The sequence below is a fragment of the Schistocerca americana genome, chromosome 2 (genome assembly GCF_021461395.2).
Source record: "Schistocerca americana isolate TAMUIC-IGC-003095 chromosome 2, iqSchAmer2.1, whole genome shotgun sequence".
Lineage (NCBI taxonomy): Eukaryota > Metazoa > Arthropoda > Insecta > Orthoptera > Acrididae > Schistocerca > Schistocerca americana.
In genome coordinates this window covers 220882156-220900339 of record NC_060120.1, presented here as the reverse complement: position 1 = coordinate 220900339, position 18184 = coordinate 220882156, and positions in this window count along the sequence as shown.

The following is an 18184-nucleotide window of genomic DNA, read 5'->3' as shown; positions in this document are numbered from 1 at the left end:
CTCTACACTTCATTCGATCCCTGCGAAACCCTACATTTCAGCAGGATAGTGCACGACCGTGTTGCAGGTCCTGTACGGGCCTTTCGGGATACAGAAAATGTTCGAGTGCTGCCCTGGTCAGCACATTCTCCAGATCTCTCACCAATTGAAAACGTCTGGTCAATGGTGGCCGAACAACTGGCTCGTCACAATACGCCAGTCACTATTCTTGATGAACTGTTGTATCGTGGTGAAGCTGCATGGGCACACTAGTTTTGAGATACGACAGATTGTGATTTTTCACAACGCGAAAGGTAAATCATATAGACAAATTTCTGCTACGCTCAACATAAGTTAGAGTACTGTGACAGATATCGTCAAACGATTCAAAAATGAGGATCGTATCGACTCTGTACCGCAAAAGGGCCAGCCACCGAAGCTAGATGCACGTGACAAGAGGCAGCTAATATGGAAAATAAAGACGGATCCTAAACTCAGTACACCCAGATTAGCACGTGAGATGCTAAATGAGACTGGCAAGAAGGCACATCCTCAAACGATTCGCAGAGCATTGAATGAAAGTGGCTGCAATGGAAGAGTGGCCGGGAAGAAACCGTATGTGAATGAATAGAATCGAAAGAAGAAACTGTACTTTGCCAGGGAGTTTATTACGAAGGATGAAACATGGTGGAACGACGTCGTTTTTGCCGACGAAAGTAAATTTAATATTTTGGGTCGGATGGACGGAGTATGGTGTAGCGGAAGAAGAAGAATTTACAGTCACAAATATTAAACCGACTGTGAAGCATGGAGGTGAGAGCCTTTTTTTCTGGGGATGTATATCGATATTTGGACCGGACGAACTGGTGTTCATCGACAGTATTGTGGACAAATATGACTATTTGAACATAGTAAGGAACAATTTACGGAAAATTGTTGAAACCATGGGGATATCAAACACGTTCAAATTTTACCAGCACAATGACCCGAAACATAAGGCTCGCATTGTGCAGGAATATTTATTGTATAAGGGGCGTTCAAAAAGAAACGAGCCGGAGTCTGGAATGCGAAATTTGGTGACAGGAGGATAATAGCGTGGTGTGTGTAACGAGGTGTGGTTCCGACCAGAACTTGGATGTTCACAGCCCGTCGCTAGAGGGCACGCGTGCACCTCACGTGACGATACAGAGCTAGCAGCAGCATGCATCAATAGTCCAACGCTGCCAGTCACATTGCAAACAGTGACATGGAGGCGTCAACAGAAGATCAAAGATAGCGGAAGGAGTAGGAGGAACGGACATTCATCGACGAATGTCACAAGTGTACGGCGAACACTGCATGTCTCCCTTACAAGGGTCAAGGCGCGGCACAAGCGCTTCAGGGAAGGACGGGTGTCGTTTGCCGATGATGCAAGGCCTGGAGCAGCACACTGCATTACCGATGACATCGTCCAGCAGGTGGACCCACTCATTACCCAGGACCGCCAAGTGACAGTGAAAGACATAGCCGTCATTGTCAGATTGAGTGTCGGAATTCTTCACACCATCATGAAGGACCCTCTGCACATGCGCAAAGTGTGTGCCGAGAATCAAAACGACAAAGTCTCCAGTGGAAGCACCCAGGGTCACCACCACCAAAAAAGTCAACGCCATCCACACGAGTGCATTCTTCTTTGACCAAGTTGGCCCCCTTCTGATTCACTTCCTGCAGCACGGGACAACAGTGAATGCCCAGCGTTACTCGCAAACCTTGACCATCCTTCGCCAAGAAATCAAATCAAAACGACCAGGCAATCTCACCTGTGGGGTCATTCTGCTCCACGACAATGCAAAGCCTCATAAGGCCAACACAATGGCAGCACTCGTGCAGGAATTCAAATGGGAGGTTTTGGGCCATCCTCCATACAGTCCGGACCTCTCTCCCTGTGACTACGCCATTTTGGTCCGCTTTAAAAGGCTCTGAGGGGCCAACGAGTCACCTCGGACGATGATGTCCAGCTGCATGTGCTGAAGTGGTTAACATCACAGCCCTAGAAATTTTATGAGACAGCCATTCGCCGCCTTGTGTCACAGTGGGCCAAGTATCTCAACAACCAGGGTCAGTACTTCTAACATACAAGTACTGGCTTCTGTAATTATGCCTTCGGCTCGTTTCTTTTTGAACGGCCCTTATACAGTTGCCCCAAAGTCTTACAACCACTACCTCAATCACTAGATCTCAATCCCATTGAGAATGTGTGAGGAGAACTGGAGCGACGTATTAGAAAAACACCAGTATCGTCCAAGAAAACTCTCAAGCGTCGAGTAAAAGAAGATGGGACAGTCTACATGCAGACTATTTAAGAAAGATCGTTTGCAGTATGCCGCAGCGTTTGAAAGAAGTGATGAAACAGAATGGCTACCCGACAAGATATTGAAACATTTAATGTCCCACAAAATCTTGTCTTGAAATGATGTGTTCTGTAAAGTGTCCGAATATTAAAGTAACGTGAACATAAGACCGATCAGTATGTAAATAATACTATAAAAGAACTTGTAGCGTTATCTTAATAGAGTTTACGCTATTATTTACAAGACACATCACGGAATATAATTCTTCGTTGTTTTTTTATTTTTTTTTTTTATTTTTGTTACGAATAAAATTATGACGCTAAGAGTTTAAAGTGTCATAGTGTCAGAATATTAAAGTGATTCACCGTATGTTTAGATACGATAGGTGCCAAGGTTATAAATATTACGATCTTTTAAATGTCCTCGAGTTATTGTTTTGCAATTCAGTTACATAAGGAAATTATGAGAGTGATCCTATTCAAAAATGGTTCAAATGGCTCTGAGCACTATGGGATTAACATCTATGGTCATCAGTCCCCTAGAACTTAGAACTACTTAAACCTAACTAACCTAAGGACACCACACAACACCCAGTCATCACGAAGCAGAGAAAATCCCTGACCCCGCCGGGAATCGAACCCGGGAGTGGTAAGCGAGAACGCTACCGCACGACCACGAGCTGCGGTGATCCTATTTATTACCTTCTGTTATAAGTAGCACAAGAATCAGGACATATCAGGATATACGTATTGGATTTACTTACCCCAAGAGCATAACATTCACATCGCTAGACTGCGGGATGGATCATTTTTGTGGTCCTCTCCTAATAGTGAGGCGCATCGATGCAGCGCCTCACCACTGCACGCTGCGTGTGAGGAGTGGTTATGACGAGCGTGGCAGGCAGGATGGCGAACTGCGACGCGATGCAGATTTTGGTGGGGGCTCTATGCGGCGCCGCTCAGAGCTAGATCGTACTCACGGACCCTGCTGGGATAAACAGGAGGCTCGAAATGCGGCAACTGATAGTTGTGGAGTAATACACGGAGCCACAGCGTGACTTTTTTCACTGTATACTGGATTCCTTTTCAGTGTAAATAATTTTGCTACTAAATAAACCGTGGTATTGTGGAAAATACTTGCTTAGAATTATTCACAGTCAAGTAAATATTTTGTAGTGGAATGAACCGTCCTTTCAGTCATTTCTATTTTTAGATACCTTCTCAAATTGTAACTTTTCGGTTAAGAATTAAAAACCTCTGTACATAATGCGTACTCTTATCAGTTCTGGTCGCAGTTTGTGTCTATTTACAGCATAGCACTCACAGTTGCGTTTAGTATATGAACACCTACACTGATTAACCACAACATTACGACCACCTACCTAATAGTCGGTTAGTCCATCTTTGGTACGGCCGACAGCGGCGACGCGTCGTGGTGGGGAAGCAATAAAGCCTTGATGGGATGATGGAGGAAGTGGGCGCCACATCTGCACACACAACTCACCTAATTCCCGTAAATTCCGAAGAAGGAAGGGGCATGAACTCTGACATCCCAGATGTTCGGATCTGTCGAGGTGGGAGGCCAATACATCAGCTGGAACTCGCCACTGTGTTCCTCGAACAACTCCATCACACTCCTGGCTTTGTGACGTGGTGGCTTATCTTGCTGAAAAATGCCACTGCCGTCGCGAAAACTGATCGTCGTTAAGGATGCACGTGGTGTGTGACCAGTGTACGATACTCCTCGCCTTCGTGGTGCCTTGCACGAACTCAGCTGGACCCATGGATTCCCATTTGAATGTTCCCCAGAGCTAAATAGAGCCGCCGCCAACTTGCCTCCATCCTGCAGTGCAGATGTCAAGGAGCTGTTACCCTGGAAGACGAAGGATTCACACTCTCCCATCGACATGATGGAAAGGGCATCGGGATTCATCAGACCATCTACCACTGTGCCAACATTCAGTGCTGATGGTCATGTGCTCATCTCAGTTGTAATTGCCGACGTCGCGATGTTAACATCGCCAATGTGCATGGGTTGTCAGTTACGGAGGCCCATCGTTAAGAGTGCTGGGTGGACTGTGTGTTGCCGGCCGCTGTGGACGAGCGACTCTGGGTGCTTCAGTCCGGAACCGCGCAGCTGCTACGGTCACAGGTTCGAATCCTACCTCGGGCATGGATGTTTGTGATGTCCTTAGGTTAGTTAGGTTTAAGTAGTTCTAAGTCTAGGGGACTGATGACCTCACATGTTAAGTCCCATAGTGCTTAGAGCCATTTGAACCATTTTTTTGCACTGTGTGTTCAGACACACTTTTACTCTACCGTGCATTAAAGTCTGGCGTTAGCTCCGCCACAGTTCGCCGCCTGTTCTGTTTTACCAGTCTGTCCAGCCTACGACGTCCGACATCTGGAACGAGGGGTAACGGACCAGTCATTGGCCACCAGGAGACGCTGTTATCGCTCGGGCGGATTTATATCGATAGTTGGTCGGTGGTTATAATTTTATGGCTGATCAATGTATATTGGTAATCGAGCCTGACGACTGAAGGCCAGGGGAACGTGGTTGTCTGTATTTTAAGGCCTCACTTTGACCGCATGTTAGGTGTCATAAACATGAATGTTTTGTAAATGTTCTCTAAAGAATGTTTTAACTTCGCATTGTTGTATTTTTGATCTTACGATGGCCTGATGATCGTAAATGGTACAGAAAACCTTAGTCAATAAAAGTGCGACTGCAGACTAAAACAAATAATCTTTTTCACTTTCTATTGTGTGCTCCCGAGCTGAAAGTTAAGCGATTTCGGCCGTTAATTCATTGCCGAGTGTTCCTGCAAGGGCTCATGTACTTCCGAAGTTAACTTTCCATTTCCTCTATTATAATTTCCTAATTTTGTTTGTGACTTCTTCTATCAGATATCTACGATTCTTGGAGACGTTATTAAAGAATCCAGTGTAATTCGACTATCCGGCTGCTGAAATTCAATATATTTTTAACTTAAAATATATAATGTTTACATGGTTAAGCCGTATTTTGTTAGTCGTGGACCATCTTGTACTTTGAAACCGAAGAGCGTGCTCTGCCACGAAACATATGATATTTGCAAATCATCTAAGTTCCTATAACGTCTTACGATTTTATCTGTCATGAAAATGGATATTTGTGTTAGTTTCCAGTAGCTTTACTTTAAAAATGTATTTTAACTTGGTTTTGGATAATATTTCTATTCGATTTTACTTACTAATTGCTGGCGTGCTGTCGAGGAGTAATGTTACAATTGACTGTTAAATACAACACTGACTACAATTATTTCGGTTGCAGCGCTTTCAAATTTGAATAGAACATTTGTTCCTAGATACATGACAATACTGTAACTTGAGACATCCTTCCAGAACTTTACTTTTTTGGAGCAATTTTTTGTAATTTCAGCGCAAAAAACTGAATACTACCACTTAAAAGTGGCATAAGAAAATATATTGAATTCCTATTGCTAGGGGTGAAAGTCATTTAGACATACAGTGTGCTCAGAAATATCCTGAAAAGCTTTACGGGTGTTGCTGAGTAATAATCGTTAAGAAAAACATTTGATGTGTTGCGCCGTTTCCGAGCTAATTAACATTGAAGTTAGCCAACCAGGCCGTTGCATGCGCAAATTCAAGATGGCTGCCAGATTCAATGAGAGTTAGTTGTGTTCACAGCGTAGATGATAGCTCACGAGACTACTCAGCCTTTGTCTCTTGTTCCCTTGTTCAGTTTTAGTAATCCAAACGAAGGACACGTTTGGACACCGTCTCTAGTGAGCTGCTTGAATTTTCGATGGAAACAGCCTGATTGGCTAACTTCAGTAACCCGAAAACGTCGCAAAGTATCGAATTGTTTTCTTATCAATTATTTCACAGCATAACTTAACCTGCAACACCCTTACAAGCTTTTCAGACTGTTTCTGATCATCCGGTATTCATTGTTAGTTACATAATGTTTCACGTAAACCGCTGTGATACATAACACGCATTTCCTCAACAGCGGTATTTATATACAACCCTTCACGGTTTCAGATAACATGTCTAAAATTCGTGGCAACAAATCGAATTTAATGTAATTAAACTGAACTGGATTTTGTTCGATACCGCCAATGTTGGCGGCGTATAGCCAGTGTATAGGTAAAAATTTTGGTGTTAATAATGATTTGTGTTAGAATCAATGCAGCCTGTTATTAAATTATAGATAACAGGCTAAAATGTAATAAGAAATAAATTTTGATTCATCTGAATTGTGTTATTTTGAGTATTAGGCGGCATTTCCTTCCTCTTTGTGCGACAGTGTTTGCTTTCGTCACCACAATAAAATCATCTGCAAAAGCTATCCCCTCTGTGTGAACTCTGCATTCAAAATTCAGCACAAAATTACACTGGATACTGCAGAAGCCTGGGCAACAGCAGTACCCTTAGGGCATCCTTCTGGCACGTGGTCTTGTAGTTCGATGTTGCTACTTACCAACGCTGTTTTTTCTGTCTCTGACGCGGCTCTTAGCTAGGTAATGTAGTTTCCTAGGGCACGGAAATATTTGTAGTGCATTCAGGATGCTCGTCTACCAAATTGCGACAAAAGCACCCAGAACGTCAAGACAGTGCTTTGGATGTTCTTTACTCTATGAAGTTCTTAACAGTACACAATGCATTTTCTGTACCTTCCTGTGGGCTAAAAAGTATTGGCTGTTGCCTAGGAGATATCCAGAGAACATATATCGCATAATAACAATTTCTCCCGTTAGATGCTGTTTCTGTTTTCTATAGCTACAGTTAAAACAGGCTATCCTCTCCGGGTTACACGCTGTAGAACACTGGATCTGCAAGACATCCGATTCAGGTAGTTTATTTATAATTTCTTGACCACTCCTTATCTTGCCTCTGTTGATCGATTGTGGACGTGGGGCAGCGACTGGCGAAATATTCGCCAAAAAGCTGTTTCTACCAGTTTCAACAATTCAATGTGGCATCTTGAGGCACCATATGAGCCGGCCGGTGTGGCCGAGCGGTTCTAGACACTTCAGTTTGGAACCACGCGACCGCTACGGTCGCAGGTTCGAATCCTACCTCGGGCATGGATGTGTGTTATGTCCTTAGATTAGTTAGGTTTAAGTAGTTCTAAGTTCTAGGGGACTGATGACCTCAGAAGATAAGTCCCATTGTGCTCAGAGCCATTTTTTCTATATTCTAGTATATACAGTAAATATAAATTGTGAACCTGACGCTGTGCTTTCTACCCTTAACTACAATCCCGCTGCCTTAATCTATCCATTAGTTTAGGGTTCATTAGGTGCTTCATCCTCATTTTCTGTAACAGATGCATAATAGAGTACTGTACATCCAGTACGTAAGTAGGTGGTGTGTAATAAGTACAAATAATACAGTAGGTGCGTGTTTCACAGTACCTGGCGTCATTGTCAAGTTTTCTTGATAGTAACTAGCTACAGAATTTGGAGAAGCAATGCTAACATCGCAACAAGTCGGTATACCTGGTACGAATTGTTAACACGGGGGCTCAGGAAATTTAAATAGGAAGATGCCGAATAAACGTGACGTTCTCTCGAAACACTGTTAAGTCAATTTACAATATCGGAATTCAAGCTGGGCGTAGGAGCAATTCTTCTTCCCCCATGCACACTGATCAGCCATAACATCATGAGCAGTGACCTACTATCGATGTAACCCTTCCAGGTGAGACACATGCACGATGCAATAATGACATTGCTGACAATAATAAAATTGCTGATTGGTCTCGAATTACAAGCCAATCAATGACCACACTATAGGGAGGTTGAAGTGAATCATTATCACACCAGGGCACAACCCTTCCATGTGTCACCATGCTGAAGCACACCGCAAAACACTACGCGAAATGCCGCTATTACATAAACTGGTGCACAAGCTCGACCGCACAGAGCTGGGAAGCTACCCACAGAGATGCTTGAACACATAATTTTCAACTACGCTCACAAGACGAATGAAAGAGGGAAAGTCGATTCGCGAACTGTATCTACTACAATATACCGCATTTCACATCTTACCACCTTGCAGACGGATCGTCTCCGTACAGCGTCCTCTCCGCAGCACGCCTCGGCTACCAGTTCTCTCAGCCACGCTACCGTCCGCCCACCCAGGCCCTTGTTCGAACTGCCTCATTCCTATTGACTGAAGGCCAACCTCCGCTCTCCACTCTCCTCAGGACCGATCTTCCCGAAGTGCCTCAAGCAATACCTGTGCTTAGCTTCTCTAATTTCTCTTTTGAGAAGCCTACCCCATATACTGACAATCCTTTTAAACAGTCCTTCACCTTTCTAAGCCCAACACATTCACACAACATTCCCTCATACGTGCTGCAAAGGCATAAAGAGGACTAGGAGGTGTGACACGTTGAAAAGTAATCGAAATAAAAAACTTGGTTGCCTTCTACATGTCCACTGGTTGGGTTATTCATGAAGCGTACTCACAATACCGCTTCACTCTTCGCTATTCCTCCCAAAACTGTCTGTATATTCATGAGCAGAGATCAAGTGACAACGATTGGTTTTCAATCTGTCCCTATAGGAAAGAAAATTAACAGGTATCACATATTCAGTTACCAGATCCCTGCACATTCAAAAAACCGTACAGATCATCCATTGCGCTGTTTTTCGAGAAATTTATTCCGATAATCAGGAGCTCAATTTTAGGAAAGTCTACGGCGCGAGACATTTCCTAATTACTTGTGTCCTTCAGCGCCGCCAAGTTTTTAATTCTTCTCTCTGGCTAAAGCTCCTTGATTAAAGCAGTTGTTGGCTTCTCTGGTGTTTTCCTTTCATCAAAATACGCTCTTCTGTGCCTCTTTCGGCCCGGAAAACTCTTTATAATGGTAGTTCTGATGAACAAAGAGAGGCTAAAACTTTTATTGCATTCTAGCGCCAGCTGACGAAATAATACGAAACAGTCGTCCTCGCACATTTTATTTTTGAGCGAGAAAGATATTACGATCAATAAAGCGTCAGTAATTGAATATGATATAGAAAGTAAATTGGCGACAAATCTATTACCTGCATTCAGCTTGTGAAAAATTGTATATTTCTTTTGATTTTATATCCGTTTCACAGGGTGAACCCGACCACCACCGACAAAATTTTCGGGGTTGTTCTTGTATTTTTTCTGAGCATTTTGAAATAAGGGATCCATGATTTAAAATGCCTATTTACAGAGTAAATGTATTTACTTTGCTTGCTTACCTCCATCAGCGAATATGGCGTTAAGTAAAAATATGAAGAAAAATAGGAAGATATCCCTATTGAGCAAAAGCGACAACAGATTTCAGGTTAACTTACAGGTCAACATGGAAATTTCAACTCCGGCACTGACAATGTTGAGTATCAATGGGCAAAATTCAAGACCATTGTACAATATGCCTTACACAATATACCCTATGCTCTGAGTGAAGTTCTGAGGGATATAAAAGGCGCGCTGTGGTTCGATAATCGTTTTTGAAGGCAGAAGAAGGAAATGGAGCTCCACTGCAAATTAAAAAGTAGACAAAAGCCTCACAGACCGACAAACGACACCAAAATTAGCATGAAGAAGGCCATGCATGAAACATTCAATGAATTGGAAAGAAAAGTCTGTCTGCATACTTGACAGAAAGTCCTAGGTAGTTTTGATTTTATGTTAAAGCACTAAACGAACTGAAGCTATCTGTCCAGAAATTATGTGGCTGTAATGGAACTGAAACGAAGGATGACACAAAAAAAGCAAAAATACTAAATATTTTTTCCAAAAACTGTCCCATAGGGGAAGACTGCACTGGAGTTCCTCTTATAAGTAATCGCACGAATCACAAATGACGTCTATATCTACAGCTACATCTACCTCCACATTTAAATGGAAGCTCTTCAATTCACACTTAAGTAGAGACTTTATCCAATGACCATCACAATAATTCTCTTTAATTTCAATCTCGAGCAGAGCACGGAAAAAATGAACACCCATATCTTTCCGTGTGAGCTCTGATTTCCCTTATTTTATTATGGCGTGAAAAAATACTTTAGCTCTCAGAGTAAAAAGTTCGCGATTGAAATTTCGTGAGATGCTCCAGCCGCAACAAAAAACGCCTTTGTTTTAATGATTTCCGCCCAAACTCGTATATCAAGACAGTGAAACTATCTCCCCTATTTCTCGATAATACAAAACGTGCGGCCTTTTTTGGTCTTTCTTGATGTACTGCGTTATTCCTATCTGGTGAGGATCCCATAAGCGGAGCAGTACTAAAAAAGAGGACAAACAAGCGTAGTTTAGGCAGTTTCTTTAGCAGATCCGTTGCATCTTCTAAATGTTATGCCAATAAAACGTAGTCTTTGGTTCGCCTTTCCACAACATTCTCTATGTGTTCCTTCTTTTTTAACTTGTTCGACACTGTAATACCTAGGTACTTATACGGAGAGACGGCTAATACTCAATATGTAGAAGAGCCAAGAGGGAATAATAACAGTGGACGACCAAGAAATAAGGGCTTGGATTAAAAAGGGTGTAAGACAAGGATGTAGTCTTTCCACCCTGCTGTTCAATCTGTACAACGGAGAAGCAATGATCGAAATAAAAAAAAGGTACAGGAATGGAATTAAAATTCAAGGTGAAAGGATATCAATGATACGATTAGCGGATTACATTGTTATCCTGAGTGAATGTGAAGAAGAACTACATTTTATGCAGAAAGGAATGAACAATCTAATGATTGAGGTTAAATCAAAGGAAGGCGAAAGTAATGAGAAGTAGCAGAAATGAGAACAGCGAGAAACTTAACATCAGGATTGAGAGTCACAAAGTAGATGAGGTTTGCGAATTATGTTTCCTAGGCAGAAAATAACCAGTGACGGACACAGCAAGGACATGAAAAGCAGACTGTCCCTGGCAAAAAGGTCTTTCCTGGCCAAGAGAACTCTACTAGTATCAAAGCTAGGCCTTAATTTGAGGAAGAAATTTCTGAGAATGTGGATCTGGAGCACAGTATTGTGTGGTAGTGAAACATAGACTGTGGGAAACCGGAACATAAGAGAATCGAAGCATTTCAGATATGGTGCTATAGGTGAATGTTGGAAATTAAACGGACTGATAAGGCAAGGAATTAGGAGGTTCTGTGCAGAATCGGAGAGGAAATCAATGACAAGGAGAAGGGACGGGATAATAGGATATCTGTTAAGACATCAGGGAATAACTTCCATGGCACTACAGGGAGCTGTAGAGGGCAAAAACTGTAGAGGAAGACTGGAATTGGAATAAAGACAGGAATTGGAATGCATCCAGCAAATTATTGAGCACGTAGGCTGTAAGTGCTACTCTGAGATGAAGAGGCTGGCACAGAAGAGGGTTTCTGGGCGGGTCGTTTCAAACCAGTCAGAATTAAAATTTAAAACAGGTTTGGTCGCAATTTTTTATTGGAGTGAGTGACCGATTTCGACTCTTTCATAGAGTCATCTTCAGACTCCAGAGCGGTGGATGGACACTGCCAGACGAGTTCCGTAGACGCTTGAAGCTCGTGAGCAGTTGCACGAGTGTCGAGGGTCTACGGAACTCGTCTGGCAGTGTCCATCCACCGCTCTGGAGTCTGAAGATGACTCTATGAAAGAGTCGAAACCGGTCACCCACTCCAATAAAAAAATTGCGATCAAGAGAGTTTTAAATTTTAATTTTAACAAATTTTAAGATCGCTGACCATGTCTTCAAAAATTTCAAAAATTTTAAACCAGTCAGAAGACTGATGACCTCAAAGAAAAAGAAAGTTACTTAGTGAATGACCTCACGCTTTTTATTATTTAGTGTCAATTGCCAGTTTTCAAACCACACAGATATCTTTTCTAAATCGTTTTGCAATTTGTTTTGATCGTCTGATGACTTTAGTAGACGATAAACTACAGCATCATCTGCAAACAACCTAAGACGGCTGCTCAGATTGTACCCTAAATCGTTTATATAGATAAGGAACAGCAGAGGGCCTATAACATTACCTTGGGGAACGCCAGAAACCACTTCTGTTTTACTCGATCACTTCCCGTATATTACTACGAACTGTGACCTCTCTGACAGGAAATCACGAATCCAGTCTTACAACTGAGATGATATTCGATAAGCACACAATTTGAGTACAAGCGGCTTGTGGGCAACCATGGGAATAGAAAAGAAATTGAAGTAGTTCAGGAGAGCGGGAAGCTAAAAGGCCACAGGACGTGATGGGATACCAGTTCGATTCTACATAGGGTATGTGAAAGAACCAGCTGTTCTTCTTGCAGCAGTGCTCCGGAGGTCTCTGGAGGTGCGAAGCGTTTCTACTGATGGCAAAATAGTACACTCATCCCCGTTTTCGAGAAGGGTCGTCGAACTGACGCACAGAGCTGTAGGCCTACATCTCCGACGGCGATCTGTTGTAGAATTTTGTGACATGTTTTATGCTAGCGTATTATATTTCTGGAGACCGAAAATCTCCGTTGTAGGAACTAATCGGGGTTCTGAAAACAATGCTATTGTCAAATACAGCTCGCTCTGTTCGTCCATAAAACCCAGAAAGCAGTAGATACAGGCACACACGTAGATGTGTTACTTATGGAAGGCGATCGATACCGTTTTGCATTGGTGCCTAATGAACAAAACATGAGTGTACTGAATATCAGACCAACTGTGTGAATGGATTGAAGAGTTTCTAGCAAATACAACACATCATGTCATTCGAAAGGAGAGAAGTCTTCAGCCACAAAAGTAACTTCTGATGTATCCCCAGCTCATTTTACAAAATCCATTGCTTTTTACAGTATATATACCTGCCTAATATCATGTTGGGCCCAATGATCACACAGAAATGCCGCAACACGATGTGGCATGGACTCGCTCGACTAAAGCCTGAAATAGTCTGCAGGAAATTGACACCATGAATCCCGCAGGGCTATCGGTGAATCCGTAAAAGTACGAGAAAAGGGGGGGGGGGGGAGGTCTTTTCTGAACAGTGCGTTGCAAGGCATCCCAGGTATGTTCAATAATGTTCATATATGATGAGTTTGGTGGCCAGCGGAAGAGTTTAAACTCAGCAGAGTGTTCCTGGAGCTACTCTGTAGCATTCTGGACCTGTGGGGTGTTGCGTTGTCCTGCGGGAATTGCCCAAGTCCGTCAGAATGCACAATGGGCACGAATGGATGCAGGTGATCAGAGAGGATGCTTGCGTACGTCACCTGTCAGACTCGTATCTAGACGTATCAGGGGTCCCATATCACTCTAACTGCACACGCCCCACACCATTACAGAGCCTCCACCAGCTTGAACAGTCCTCTACTGATATGCAGGGTCCATGGATTGATGAGGTTGTCTCCATACCCATAGACGTCCATCCACTCGACACAATTTGAAACGAGACTCGTCCGACCAGCAACATGTTTCCAGAAATCAACAGTCCAATGTCGGTGTTGACGGGCCCAGGTGAGGCGTAAAGCTCTGTTTCGTGCAGTCATCAAGGGTATGCGAGTGGGCCTTCGGCTCCGAAAGCCCATATCGATAGTGTTTCGTTGAATGGTTCGCACGCTGACACTTGTTGATAACCCAGCACTGAAATCTGCAGCAATTTGCGGAAAGGTTGCACTTCTGTAACGCTGAATGATTCTCTTCGGTCGTCGTTGGTCCCGTTCTTGCAGGATCTTTTTCCAGCCGCAGCGATATCGGAGATTTGAAGTTTTTCGGGATTCCTGATATTCACGGTACACTTGTGAAATGGTCGTACGGGAAAATGTCCATTTCATCGCTACCTCTGAGATCATGTGTCCCATCACTCGAGCCCTGATAATAACACCACATTGAAACTCACATAAATCTTGATAGCCTGGCATTGTAGCAGCAGTAACCGATCTACCAACTGCTTCAAACACTTGTTGTGTTGGCTCAGTGTGTGGCAGTTGACGCTCAACACTATCAAATGTAAAGTATTGCATATGCATAGGCAGAAATATCCACTACTGTATGTTTACGCGATTATTGGACAATCTCTGCAAACTCTTATTTCCTTAAAATACCTGGAAGTATGCGTAAGGAGCGATTTAAAGTGGAACGACCATAAAACTAATCGCAAGTAAGGCAGATACGAAACCGAGATTCATTAGAAGAATCCTCAGGAAGCGTAGTCTATCAGCAATGGAAGTAGCTTATGAAATCCTCGTTGGAGTAAAACTTTCATACTACTACCCTCACCAGCAATTGTTCTTCCCACCAACCACTCGTGACTGGAAAAGGGAAAGTGGAAAGTGAAACTGGTGCGAAAAGCACACTCCGCCACACACCGTGAGGCGGCTTGCGTAGTATAGATGCAGATGTTGATTTACCTTCGTATTAGACTGAAAATAGTGCAGCTGTCGATGGGATGTCAACTGTACGGACTCCGTGTCTTGTTTTGAAACCAATTTGTTCCATCCACTGACTGTTCTCGCTGTAGTGTGAACTGTACTCTTCACCGTTAAGCTTGCATTCAATACTGCCCGGTTTTGCCTCGGATTTGTTTTTGCAGCAGTGTCGGTTGCACGTTAACAGCGATACAAAACATAGGTTTACTGAAGAAGAGATGGCGGAGATGCGCCTTGCTGTAAGGATACACTTTATGCAGTGGAATAGCGGCACAACGCAGATAAGCCGAGCAGCTTACTACATTACAGTTGTCATTTAATGTCAGGTAATCACAGGACTGTACATGATACTGACGTGTGGAACGTTAACTTGAGAACTCAAAAGTTGTGTGAAAAAAATTTATTCACTATCACATGAGCAAATATTGTGATGTAAGCAAAAAAATGATGAAGTACAAATGAAAAACAACCATTTCCACAGTTTACGTAAATCACGCCAATTTGAATTGACGTAATTTGACTGAATTACGTGTAAATTCGAACAGTTTAAAATGGTTCAAGTGGCTCTGAGCTCTATGGGACTTAACTTCTGAGGTCATCAGTCCCCCAGAACTTACAACTACTTATACCTAACTAACCTAAGGACATCACACACATCCATGCCCGAGGCAGGATTCGAACCTGCGACCGTAGCGGTGGTGCGGTTCCATAGAGTAGCGCCTGGAACCGCTCGGCCACTTCGGCCGGCTTGAACAATTTAGCCCACAGACTTATGATATACGGGAAGTAACGCTGTTTTTGATTATTAGTCAAATTCCAGTAGCCCGCTTTGTCTGTACGGTCCATCAATGAGAAAAACTCTGTTACTGAATGCGCAATGTAAGGAGATACTTTCTACAGACTTTGGCGGGTGCAGAGGTGTCGATAGAAGTCGACCAGTATCCTCCTGTCTGCGCTGAATCACAAGCTTATTTAGGATACAATTATGTCCATAGTAGCACTCGACATCAGTATTTTGTAGTACGTAGCTCCAAAATTTCTCTTTAAATTGAAAACGTTTAAACGTTAGTTACTTCCATATAACACCTGTACTTTCATACACTGCTGCATGTTTGTTTTGTATCTGCCCTGCGGAAGTGGTGATCGTCGGAGGTAATGATCGCTCCAAGAACACCTCCCCCATCCCCCACCCCTCTGTGAAGTGATGAGCTAAATTTTGCGTAGAAGGCAATCTACTAAATGGCGGACACTTCCGGGGCCGCGCACCGCACCTCGTAAAGACGTGACTTACGTACTCACAAATTTCGACAGGAGCACGTAAAGATGAATAAAGGTGATAAAATGATACGGCGGGCGTTGAATAAGTAATCAATGTGTTTTTTTCTCGGGCAGTTTCGGTTGTTTTCTTTCTCGGCCAGTTTCGGTTGAAAAAATTGTGGAATTTTGTTTGGGACCTCGTGGAATATGCTGTCATTGAGTTTCTTTTGGTGGAAAACCAAAGCGCATCAGATATTTATAGTTGCCTGCAGAATGTCTACGGATACTTGACAGTCGACAAAAGCATGCTGAGTCGTTGGTCGAGGCGTCTATCGTTTTCGCATCAAGGTCGCACAAACCTTTCCGATATGCCGCGTGTCAGCTGTCCGCGCACAGCTGAAACTCTTGCGAAGGTGGAACGTGCGGACACTCTCATTGTAGGTGATCGACTGATAACAATCAAACACTCGCTGGACGTCCCGTGCACCAGCAGGGGTACTCAAAGGTGTGTGCTCTCTGTGCTCCTGACCGCCTAACAGGAGGCCATAAAGAGCAACGAAGGGCCTTGTGTGCGGAATTTACTTGCGTGTTACTAGCCTGATCACGACATCTTTTTGTCGAACATCGTCAAAGGCGATGAAACATCGGTTCGTCACTTCGAACCGGAAAAAAGCGGCAAACCTGTATGATGTTCTCCTTCAGGATGCCACGATCAACACTGAAATGTATTGTGCTACCCAAAGGAAACTGAGTGAACGTCTTCAGCATATTCGTCACGACAAAAATGCGAACGAACTTTTCCTTCTCCGTGACATGGCAAAGCATCACACTAGCCTGCCCACCCAACAGGAGCTCCGTATCCACCCTACAGCCTAGATTTCATACTTCCCAAATTCTAACTGTTTGGTCTACATCTACATCTACATTGATACTCCGCAAGCCACCCAACGGTGTGTGGCGGAGGGCACTTAACGTGCCACTGTCATTACCTCCCTTTCCTGTTCCAGTCGCGTATGGTTCGCGGGAAGAACGACTGTCTGAATGCCTCCGTGCGCACTCGAATCTCTCTAATTTTACATTCGTGATCTCCTCGGGAGGTATAAGTAGGGGGAAGCAATATATTCGATACCTCATCCAGAAACGCACCCTCTCGAAACCTGGCGAGCAAGCTACACTGCGATGCAGAGCGCCTCTCTTGCAGAGTCTGCAACTTGAGTTTATTAAACATCTCCGTAACGCTATTACGGTCACCAAATAACCCTGTGACGAAACGCGCCGCTCTTCTTTGGATCTTCTCTATCTCCTCTGTCAGACCGATCTGGTACGGATCCCACACTGATGAGCAATACTCAAGTATAGGTCGAACGAGTGTTTTGTAAGCCACCTCCTTTGTTGATGGACTACATTTTCTAAGCACTCTCCCAATGAATCTCAACCTGGTACCCGCCTTACCAACAATTAATTTTATATGATCATTCCACTTCAAATCGTTCCGCACGCATACTCCCAGATATTTTACAGAAGTAACTGCTACCAGTGTTTGTTCCGCTATCATATAATCATACAATAAAGGATCCTTCTTTCTAGTAAAGGATTCTCTCTGCGGGAAGCAGGATTGATATTTGTCTGAAAGAACAGATACCACACTTTCACATAGTAGTACACATTCCTGCATTTACCCACATGCACGTAAAAACAAATAGTTAAGACACCAATTCCTTGCCTACATGTCAATGCCTATATACCAGCACTGAAGTCATGCTACGTTGCATACACAATGCAGCAATGCACTCAAAAGGAATTTTTTTTTAATCACCCTCATAACATGGTTTGTGTAGAGGAAGTCTTTTGTAAATTAAAAATCTAAATCGATTTTTTTTTTTTTTTGTGGGACCATTTTTCGTTTGATGAATGTATTGCATGAAAGGTAACAATACCAGATAAGGAAAGTTGCTACTCACCACATAGCAGAGATACTGAGTCGTGATAGGCACAAGAAAAGATTCACACAATTAAGACCTCTGTCAGCAGTAGACACAGATACACACACATACTCACGCAAATGCAACTTGCACACATGTCTGCAGTCTCAGAGAACTGAAACCACACTGCGAGCAGCAGCACCAGTGCATGAGGGGAGGGGCGACTGGGTGAGGGTAAGGAGGAGGCTGTAAAGGGGAGGGGGAAGGGATAGTATGGTGGGAGTGGAAGACAGTGAAGTGTTGCACTTTAGATG